The sequence below is a fragment of the Pimephales promelas genome, chromosome 9, assembly GCF_988280905.1.
Source record: "Pimephales promelas chromosome 9, fPimPro1.hap1.1, whole genome shotgun sequence".
NCBI classification, from domain to species: Eukaryota; Metazoa; Chordata; class Actinopteri; order Cypriniformes; family Leuciscidae; genus Pimephales; species Pimephales promelas.
This window is the reverse complement of record NC_142777.1, coordinates 3312055-3324070: the sequence shown is the minus strand read 5'-3', so window position 1 is coordinate 3324070 and position 12016 is coordinate 3312055. Positions and strand designations below refer to the sequence as shown.

General features: G+C 42.8%; 1 protein-coding gene across 6 annotated transcripts in view; it reads right to left on the bottom strand.

Annotated features, from left to right (window-relative positions):
• Positions 1 to 12016, bottom strand: part of gria3b (glutamate receptor, ionotropic, AMPA 3b) — a 199061-nt gene that overhangs the window by 129978 nt on the left and 57067 nt on the right. The window lies entirely within an intron of this gene.

The following is a 12016-nucleotide window of genomic DNA, read 5'->3' as shown; positions in this document are numbered from 1 at the left end:
TTTAACGTTAGCATCATCGTCTCTCTTTCGTTTCGGCATTTTTGAAAGTTGTGTACGGAAAAGCTTCTGTGCCCCTTTTGGTCAAACTCACACGTGACGGAACCGTCGTGGACGACCGTTAAAAAAATTAAACATGCTAGTCTTTTTGTCGTGATGTCGTGAAGCATCGCAGATGCGACGTAGATTGTCGCCCACTATACGACGCACTATACGAGATGATACGATCGAATCTTGCGTCCGGACGCCCGTTGTCGTTTACGAATTCCCACGACACCCTACGTCAAACGGTTCGTGACAAAATCGGGCTAAAATCGTGTAATCTGAACCAGGCATAAGACTGCATATATCATTGTATATGTCCATGTTCTTGGTTGAAATTATTGATGTTATTTTTCAGAACTGAACATGTACTTTAGTCATGCCCTGATCAGCCTGTATATCATTGATTGGACGCAAGCAGAGAGTAGCAACAAGCAGGATGCTCTTAAATCTAGGTAAAGTGTGATGGGGGTAAGCAAAACGTGTAGGTTATGACTGCTTCCATGGGAACAGGGAACAGGACACCGTGTCGATGACGTTATGGGGAACACCCTTTACGTCTGAAAAACTATCCAATCACGACAATCGAAATTGACCTGTGACAACCTATGATGTATAAAAGGGATGCCTTGAGAACATTGTCATCTGAAGGGACTGAGCAGGCATCCCTGAGGCATGGCTAACGATGCAGTGTCTTGTTCCCTGTTCTCAGCGAACTTCCCTTTCGAAAGGGAACTCGCACTGCATCCATGACGCTGTAGGGAACGATGTACAATCCCACCATGCTGATGTGAGGGGAATGCATGCTAATTACGGCTCATGACAGAAATGTCAGAACTGATAGTTTCACCCTGAAATGCCAAGAAACACTCCCCCTTCGTGTCAAGTACAGGCTGTCAGTGATATTATTCCCTACATTCACTGCCAAAGCTATAAGCCTCAGATACCCCTTTTCCACCAAAAAAAGAACTGGTTCAGAACTGGTGCTGGTTCTTGTTTCGGAGTTGGTTCAACTTGCGAACCGCTTCAGAACCTGTTTGTTTTTCCATTGACTAGAGCGCCCAGGGAACGACGTCATTACGTCACTGTGTACGTCGCGTACGTCTTAGCTAGAAACACTTGCAAAGCATTACTTTGGGGTTATCTCTAACTCGTGTACCAAGAAGGCTTTAAAAACAATTGAAATATGTAAGTCTGAAATATGTAAGTCTTTTCGTTTGATATGTAATCTTTTCTGTAAGTTATGTGTCTTTTTTTCTTTCCATTTATTTGTTCTATATCGTGACTGTTTTCTTCTTTGCTTATAATGTCTTCAATAAAAAAAATTACAAAAATAGAAACGCGTGCGTTAACTTCAAGCATAACAATTACAAAGGCGGACTCCATTGTGTTTCTGCAAATGTTTCTCCTGGTTTTGCGATCCTTTATTATGGTCAGAAAAGATGTTTAGAACACATCTAAACCCGCCCCAGCCCCCGACGTAAGCATGACGTGGTAAAAGAACGGTTCTAGTTCAGCAAAGAGTTGGTGCCGCTTTGGAACCAGTTCTCCTGTCCGAGAACCGGTTCTTTGGCTGTCGAAACACAAAGAACTGGTTTGCGCACTCCGAACCGGCTCTCAAAATGCTTTGGTGGAAAAGGGGCAAGAGAGGCCTCCTAACATGGAAAAGCCTACCACGGCAGCTCAAAGGCTTGTAACCAACAGCTTTAATGGAAGGGGTTCATTTAAGGGAATATGGCCAGGGGGTCCGAAAGGAGTCAACCCCACATGCCACCAGGGAGGCTGACCTGACCTAGTCTTGCCAACAACCTGTCTGTTTCCTAAACAGAGTCTCTCACAAAAACCAAAGTGACACCGGATCATAGAAACGGGCATCCTGGAGAGTAGAATTCAGCATAGCGAGGGGGGTAACAACTCAATCCTGGATCTACACAGTGCTTTGAAACATTGTGGAGGCTGGGCGCTCTAAGAGAGAGTACTCAGACCTGTCCCAAGTGGGAGGGAGTACTAAAGTGAGCCCAAGTGGTGCTGGGTGAATAAACTAAAGCTGTGGTTAGCAAAAAAACACTAAGCCCAAGGGAAATGGAGACCTCAGCTATGAGGCAAATTAAATTTTATCCTTATGACTTGAAAATTAATTGAAGGGGCCTAGGTAATCAACTTCAGGTCTAGCTGGGAATTCTTGCTGAAATCTATACAGCTCTGAAAGTTGAGACCTTCACTGCTTCTAATGCCTGGTTCAGATTACACGATTTTAGCCCGATTTTGGCACGATCCATTTGACGTAGGGTGTCGTGGGGATTCGTAATCGACAACGGGCGTCGGGACGCAAGATTCGATCGTATCATCTCGTATAGTGTCTCATAGTGGCCGACAACCTACGTCACGTCTGCGATGCTTTACGACATCACGACAAAAAGACTAGCATGTTTAATTTTTTTAACGGTCGTCCGCGACGGTTCCGTCACATGTATGAGGTTGACCAATAGGAGCACAGAAGCTTTTCCGTACACAACTTTTAAAAATGGCGAAATGAAAGAGAGACGATGGTGCTAACGTTAAAACTAAAAGAAGTTTTAAAAATATATATAAGAAAACAATATTTTACCTCAAGTTCCCATACTGTCCTCTTCGAGCAATCCAGGAACGTGTCCATTGTCGGGTTTTCTGTCTTTTTTTACTTTTTTTTTCTGAAAACAGGACAGCCAATACACTCAACACTTTACACTCAATACACTCAATCCATTGTTTGTTTACGTTCGTTTCCGTAAGTCACCCGCTAGTTTCGCCTTCTCGATGACATCAAGCGTGCCATTTAAGACAGCATGCGATGACTGGTCAGGAAGGAACGTGTAGTCTGACATGTCTTGTCCACGACACCACAAGATTTTAGGAGTCAAAATCGCGTAATCTTACACAGTGACTATCGTAACAGACAAAAAAATCGTGTAATCTGAACCAGGCATAACTCTTTCTTCCTAGAGAGAGACAGGTCTAGGAGAGGACTGGGGAGTAATGGCAGCTCATCCAGCCTGCTGCGAACGGCTCCTGTCTTCACGTGCTCCCAAGGCAGATGAAGCCTCGTTGAAGTGCACTCTATAACACCCAACAGCTCATCAAACAGGGAGGGAGGTTGTGAGGGTTCAGGTTGTACTCTTCTTCACCCTCATCATCCATCTCCTGCTCCTTTGGGCTAGGTGCCAGTAGAGCAATTTCTGCGGGATCAGAGGATGTAAGAGATAACAAATCCTCTTCCAGCAGCTCACCCTCGCGAGCTTCTGACGGTCGTGAGAGAGAAACACCTGAGCTCCACCTGGGAACCCCATGATCCGAGTCTCTGAGGACCCGAACCACTGGGCCCAGATGCCTGTCCCTCTTCCCTCGAGAAGAGGGCCAGGCGAGAGCGGAAAACTCTCTCATTCTGCACAATCAGGTCTCTCAAGAGCTGATCGTGCGTGCTCTTCGCCCAAACAGTAAACACACAAGTTGTGTGTGTCATCTGAAGTCAGATACCTGAGACATGGATCCACACACTTCTTGAAACGCTTATCACTTGGCATTATTGTTTCTTAGCTTTTTCAGGTGATTGCAAAACAAACAAAACAGTTTTTCAGACACCGTTCACGCTGAGGGCGTTGCCCATAGCGCCATCGATACAGACCTTTCGAAAGGCAACTGACTTGATAAGAATTCTTGAAAATACCATAAATATCTAGTCACTAATAAATGCTATTGGATCTTAAAACTAGACTAATAATAAATAAATTAAAGGTTCTCCAAGCGATGCCGGGTAACGTGACGTCTTGTTGACGTTTAAAGTATTTTCGAACAAAACGGAGGCTATATAGACCCTCCCTCCTCCTCATCTGCACTGACCCCCCAAACCCCACCCCCAGGGCCTTCTTGTCAGTTATTGGCTGGAACAGTTTGTTATGTTTCATGGAGCGGGTTGCCGCAGTTTGTTTTTGTTGCCATTTGTGGACCCTGGGTTGTCTGCATAGACCACGTTTTTTTACAGTGTGTTTAGCGGACAAGAAGCTAGCGGATAGTGAGGAGATGTTTGCTGTATGTTTGGCCTAAAAAACGAGTGACATCGCTTAGAGCACCTTTAAGTGAAAATTGAATTAAAACTAGAATATTTGATCTTTAATCCAGTCACTAAAAATACTGTTGGGTCTAAAAACTAGACAAACATGCTTAAAAGTTTTTACTTTTTATAAGCACTAAATGATAAGTAATTTTAGCGAAGATTGCATTGACTGCATTTAAATTGTAAAAATGCTAAAAAAAAATCTTAATTAAGATTCCTGAAATTAGAATTTTTAGGAGCGAAATTATTCTTAAAATTACTATTCTTATTACAACAATCTAATCGAACATGCGCAATAACTTGCACTTTATAGATGTCACTTGTTTCTGGTAAAAATCTACCTCATTTTTTGCTAAAATTAAGACTAAAGGAGATCAATTTTCTAAAAGCAATATTTATAATCTAGACTTTTTTATCGTTCATGGCAAAAAAACAACATATTTTCTAGAAATAAGATTTCTATACTCTCTTAGATTTCAGTTTTTGCAGTGCATGCGGTTGGAAAGGTCAAGTTAGTCAAGGTCCTGCTGGGATAAGTGCTGTTCTGTACCTAAATAGATGGCTGGTGGATATCTTCCATGCAATGTCACCAAAATTGCCAGTCACAAATGTCAAATGAAAGAAAAAGTGCTTTCAAACAGTCAGAGTTGCACCCTGGGCTGTTTTCTTTTCTGTTTCTAGAAGAGATTCACAGTTTGCGAAATGGAACTGAATTTGAATTGAATTGGCCACAGGACAGAATCCAGTGGAAGAGGAATTTACTGATGTTAATTGAAAGAAACGGAGCATATTTTGTAAGTGCAACCAATGTTGTTAAAATGGCTGTCTTTTTATATTTTTTAATAATTGAAGTTACTATGTCTTTTATTTTAAGTGGACAGAGGCATGGTTTAGTTTTAGTTCATTATTTAGGTAACCCTGCATTCAACCCAATCTCATGAGAATTCCTCAGTATACGGTTTGGCGACTTCATTTGAATTTGTATGAGTTGACATGTACAAAAGAAAAATATGATGTCTAGGCAAACATCACGAATGTCCAAAACCCTTATAGCTAAGTTAATATCAAATCAGTCCTTGTGCATGACCCTGTGTCCAGCAGAGATGGACCTACACCTGCACCAGATCGACAACGAGAAGTACAGTGATGGAAAAGAGGAAGAAAGCGGATGGGAGAAAGAATTCAAGCAATATAGCGGGCATGATGAAGCCAGAGCGAGGGAGAGAGCCACCGAAGCCCATAAATCAAGTGGCAGTGAGTGTGCTGAATCAGGGACATGAGGTAAGGTTGATTGTGCCTGCGAGAGACAATAAACCCTGTAATCATCCGTCTCTGCTGCACAAGCCCCGCAATTATCTGCCCATACCTGACCGCCACTTCGGAAAGGGCAAAATCCATCTCACTTCTTCCCAGTGCTCCCACACACACAGCGTCTTCTCTTTTACTTGCACGCATACAGTGGATAAATGCATTCGCTCCTCAACTTATGTCAAGGAGAAACTCAAAGTCTACAGAAATAAAGAAGACTTCTAGCGCCGTTTGATTTTAAGGGCACAAACAGTATGCAGATGCTGACGGGAATGCCTTTTGTGGCCATTGCAAAGCCATTCCTGCCAGAAAGTCTTCTTTATTTGTATCATTCCAATAGCGGACTAAGAGAGTGTCTGATGACATGTTAAGCAACCTGTTTATTTGTTTAGATTTTTGCTGTTAAGGGGAGAGTTTATAGGAAATGCATGATGGATGGATGGATGGATGGATGGATGGATGGATGGATGGATGGATGGATGGATGGATGGAAAATGGATGGATGGATGGATGATGGATGGATGGATGGATGGATGGATGGATGGATGGATGGATGGATGGATGATGGATGGATGATGGATGGATGGATGATGGATGGATAATGGACGATGGATGGATGGATGGATGGATGGATGGATGGATGGATGGATGATAGATGGATAATGGATAGATGATAGATGAATGGATGGATGGATGGATGGATGGATGGATGGATGGATGGATGGATGGATGGATGGATGGATGGATGGATGGATGGATGATGGATGGATGATGGATGGATAATGGATGGATGGATGGATGGATGATGGGTGGATGGATGATGGATGGATAATGGACGATGGATGGATGGATGGATGGATGGATGATAGATGGATAATGGATAGATGATAGATGAATGGATGGATGGATGGATGATGGATGGATAATGGATGGATGGATGGATGGATGATGGGTGGATAATGGATGGATGGATGGATGAATGGATAATGGACGATGGATGGATGGATGATAGATGGATGATGGATGGATGGATGATGGATGGATAATGGATGGATGGATGATGGATGGATAATGGATGGATGGATGGATGGATGGATGATAGATGGATGTTGGATGATGGATGGATGGATGATGCATGGATGGATGGATGGATGGATGGATGATGGATGAATGGATGAATGGATGATGGATGGGATGATGGATGGATGATGGATGGATGTATGATGGATGGATGGATGATGGATGAATGGATGATGGATGGATGGATGGATGGATGGATGGATGGATGATGGATGGATGATGGATGGATGGATGGATGATGGATGAATGGATGATGGATGGGATGATGGATGGATGGATGGATTAATGGATAATGGATGATGGATGGAACTCTCATTTGAACCTTGAACCGTTTGGTTCCCAATGAAGTCCATTATATTGATAAAATCCTGGAATGTTTTCATCAAAAACCTTAATTTCTTTTCGACTGAAGAAAGAAAGACGTGGACATCTTGGATGACGTGGGGGTGAGTAAATTATCAGCAAGTTTTTTTTAAAAAAAAGTGAACTACTCCTTTAAGATGCGAGTTGTTGACTTTGTAATGTGTCTGTCCATCTCCACCAGTTTGACCCATCCAGAATGATCAGTGGCCCGAGTGTGCGCACGAGAAGTGGGCATTATCACACTGACAGGGTCAAACAGAGATGTTCCAGAGTATCTGTGTCTGGTCGTTTCCCCTCACACTCACTTCACACTGCTGGAGCTCAACGAGAACATAATGTGCTCAAAGGGGGGTTGGGTGTTTCACATACTCTCTGATCTCATATCGTGTAATATTCCTTCCCCTGGTATCACAGACAAGGCTAAAGCTAAGTCCAGGCTAAAATTCATGTTTGAGCTGTTTTAACTGAAATCAAATTACACTGATCAGATCCATTGTTTTGTCTCAAGATGCACCAGTAATGTGTTTTATAAGGCATGTTTAGAAAAGCTACTTATTGGCCTAATCTAAACCCTGTCTGTGAAACCAGGCCCTTATGTTGTGTCTTTAATGCAAACTGTTTTTCTTTTTAGGAAGCGCCTTCCTTGCCTCCTACATAAAACATCCATAAAAACAAATAAAACAACCCTGGATGTGTTCCTGGATCAACATTTTTTGTTGGTATTGAGATAACATTTCTGTCAAACAAACACTAAGCCTATCCTACATCCTGACTCCAGTGTTTCGCATTAATTACCTAGACTCTGCTGGCCCGATATAGGTGAATATGTGCTGCCACAGTTTCATTATGAACTGGAAATATGTTAAAACTTCTCATAATAGCATAAAAGGTCTCTAGAGATGTTTTGGACCATTGCTTTGGCAAAGTATCTTTTAAAAAATCGAAAGCGCGATATGGCTTTAAGCCCTCGTCAAATCGCAAAAGGCATGCATTTTAATTTAATAAGTATATAAACTGTTTGTGCAGCATGTTTTGAAAGTAAAACGCTCACTTTGCTTACGATGCGATCCGGTGTTTCCCGCATCTCAGAGCGGTTTAGATCACAATGAATGAATGCGGTGAACTCCATCTCTGCATGTGCTGTGAGTTTAGTGTGCATTTGGGAACGCCATTTTAATTTATTTTACAGGGCATTTGTTTTTGGCTATTACTCTTCTAATATATAATAATAATAATATAAAATGATTAAGTCTACCTCCCATAATTTCACAAAATCCTGTGGGAAACACTGTAACCTCAACAATAAACTAACAACAAGAATCCAAACGACAGATTAATGAGAATATAAGCACCCTAACCTTGCCCAAATTAGTGATCCATGGCAAAAAAAACGAATAAACACTCCTGGCCAGCAACTCTGTGCCACATCCGTCCATGTCGCATCAGGGTCATGCCTTTTGACGTACGTGTCCATGTGATGTGCCAAGTGTCAACTTGACTTAATGTTCGTGATGAAGTGCTTTAATAAACTCAGTTAATCCTCTCCTGGGGTTCCAGTAATAAGGATTACATTTCACCGCTGCCATTGAGGGAGGATGCAGGACGGGCTTGAGGATGAAATCTGAGCCAATAATCTGAGCGAGAAGCTATAGTGTTTTAATGCAATTAATAGCATTAGATGCACGTGTCTGCTGTAATTAGTAATAATTTGGGATGCTAATTTAACTCATTAATTTAGTTAAAATATCAATGCATTTAATCATGCTTTTTAACCTATATTCCTTAATAATCCATTGAGCAAATCCAACACCTAAACTCGACACAAAAGCCTGTCAATTTAAAGCTTTACTAGTCTGACATACTATTGTAATGTCTTCATAACTTTCGGGATTTTTCGAGATGGTCCTCACTGCGAACATCAAATCCAGGGGGGGGGAGTTGGATCCAGATCCAACTGCTCTCACCGTACATATACCTAAACCTACTCATCTCCGCCCCCTGACCCCTAACCCCAAAACTAATCCTACCTATCTCTACCCCCTGATCCCTAACCCCACCCTTAATCCTACCCATCTCCATCTCTATCCCTAACCCCACCCCTAATCCTACCCATCTCCAAACCCCTGACCCCTAACCCCACCCCTATTCCTAACCATCTCCACCCCCTGAACCCTAACCCCACCCCTAATCCTACCCTTCGCCACCCCTAATCCAACCAATCTCCGCTCCCTGAACCCTAACCCCACCCCTAATGCTACCCATCTCCATCCATATGCCTAACCCCACCCCTAATCCTACCCATCTTTGAACCCCTGACCCCTAACCCCAGCCCAAATCCTACCCATCTCCACCCCTGACCCCTAACCCCACCCCTAATCCCTCCCTTCTCTGCCCCTAATCCAACCAATCTCCACTCCCTGACCCCTAACCCCACCCCTAATCCTACCAATATCCGTCCCTGACCCCTAACCCCTCCCCTAATTTTACCAATCTCCACCCCCCTGACACCTAACCCCACCCCTTATCCTACCAATCTTCGCCCCTGACCACTAACCCCACCCCTAATCCTATCCCTCTCCGCCCCCTGAACCCTAACCCCACCCCTAATCCCTCCCTTCTCTGCCCCTAATCCAACCAATCTCCGCTCCCTGACCCCTAACCCCACCCCTAATCCTACCAATATCCGTCCCTGACCCCTAACCCTTCCCCTAATTTTACCAATCTCCACCCCCCTAATCCTACCCATCTCCGCCCCCTGACATCTAACCCCACCCCTTATCCTACCAATCTCCGCCCCCTGACCCCTAATTCTACCCATCTCCGCCCCCTGACACCTAACCCCACCCCTTATCCTACCAATCTCCGCCCCCTGACCCCTAACCCCACCCCTAATCCTATCCCTCTCCGCCCCCTGACCCCTAACCCCACCCCTAATCCTACCCATCTCCGCCCCCTGACACCTAACCCCACCCCTTATCCTACCAATCTACGCCCCCTGACCCCTAACCCCACCCCTAATCCTGTCCCTCTCCGCCCCCTGACCCCTAACCCCACCCCTTATCCTACCAATCTACGCCCCCTGACCCCTAACCCCACCCCTAATCCTGTCCCTCTCCGCCCCCTGACCCCTATCCCCACCCCTAATCCTACCCATCTCCACCCCCTGACCCCTAATCCTAAGGAAGGCTTTTAGTGATTTTACTTCACGAAAGTTGCATTGATACATATTTTTTTCTATTTGTATTGTGTGGTAACCGTTTTATAAAAGCAATTATGTACTCAAGGCTAGTGCTGTCTCTTGAATAAGTCACGGTTGAAGGGGTTGCAGACACTCCGCTTTGTGATACAGCAAAGCCTCAATTACCTTCTTGCTTACCTATATCCTTTTAGGGGTGTCACAATATTTCCCAATTTTGTAGAAATCCAGCAGCGTCTTACTAAAACTCCTCTTCCACTGATTCATTTTAAGATAAAACAAAATCAACACAGTTCATCAAATGCTGTGACAGCCCTACATGATATCATGTATGTTAATGTGATTTAATTAAAATGCCATTCAATTTACATAGTGTCATTGGTTGCATGTCCTGGAGTTTGAGATATGCTAAAACTGCTCTTTGCATTGTCTTATACTGAACTGAGAAGCTCCTTGGCAACTTACAGCAAAATGACCTTTAAATCGCAGTGAAACAAATCCAGGCGGAAGCTGCTAGGAAGGACATTTTGGGATGGGAAGGGGGAAAAGACTCAATGAGCTTTTTGAGCTAGCTGTGTGTCTCCTCTAATTAGAGATGCTTTTTTTTTTCAGGGAAAAAAAAACTGTTGTGAACTGAAGCGCAGGATGCTAGCAGGCTTTAATGGGACCCGAAATGCCAGTGTCACCGCCTCAAGCTTGTGAGACGCTTTGACTCATCGCAGAAATCCCTCAACAGAAAGCACTTGAGTTTAATTAATTGCTCAATAAGTCTGAGATGAGCGATGGGAGATGATGATTTCCTTGCGAGTAAACGAATGGTTAAATAGGACGAGAAGTGGAACGGCGTCCACAGCAAAAGGACAGCACAGATGTTGTAACTAGACGAAGCCGACTGCAGTGCCATCTGATCATCAGCTAGGTGTCTTCTGGGTCAAACGGAGATTGTGACCTCTTGATGATTAGTAAACACAAACCGTGGCCCGAGAACAGGTGCGCTCGGGGGAGGAGGTGATGAGGCATTGACGGTGTTGTGGCCCTGAATTTTAATTGGGTCATTTTAGGGTGCTATTATTTTACTGCCACTTCTCATATTATACATTGTACAAAATTATTTACTCATCCCAATTCTATTCAAAACCTGCATGGATTCCTTACTTAATAAGCTCAGTAACTGATTGTGTTTTGTATGATAATGAAATGCTTTCATTTGAATTGTATATCATTGTGCATGAGTTTAATTATCCACAATGAGAAATTTACATTAGATTTTGAGAGTAGAAAAAAAAGATGGTTTAACTGTGATCTTTGAGTAAACACGTATAAATCATGACGGTTACTAATGATGTGTTTCGAATAATGTTAATCTGGGTTCATCATTTGATTAAGTTCCCATCAGAGCCCGCCCACACAGTCTTCTGATTGGCTGTGATTCACTGAAATCTGATCACATGGTGTCTGGTTAGGACAAGGTGTTAGTCTTCTGAAGCCAGCAGTATTTATTTATTTATTTATTTGAGTAGATGGTATTTAAGTCATTACTTACTGATAACCTTGCTGATCTACTAAATATCAGTTGTACTTCCAGAATGGTGCGGCATAAATTAATTTTCAACTTGTTTTTCTGTTTCTTGCATAAACCTATTGTATAGCTTCAGAAAAAAAAAAATATATATATATATATATATATATGAAGAGTTCAGATGCAAAAGCCTCTAAATGCCATTTGAAATTTTCTTATTTAATGATGATTTTTATCAAGCTTGTATATTTAAGTTCAGTAATTTCACTTAAATAACAATTAATAGGTAATTAGCATTGCCATTTAAGTGAAATCACTGAACTTAAATATACAAGCTTGATAAAAATGGTCATTTTAGAAGAAAATTTCAAATGGCACTTAGAGGCTTTTGCATCTGAACTCTTCATATATATATATAGGG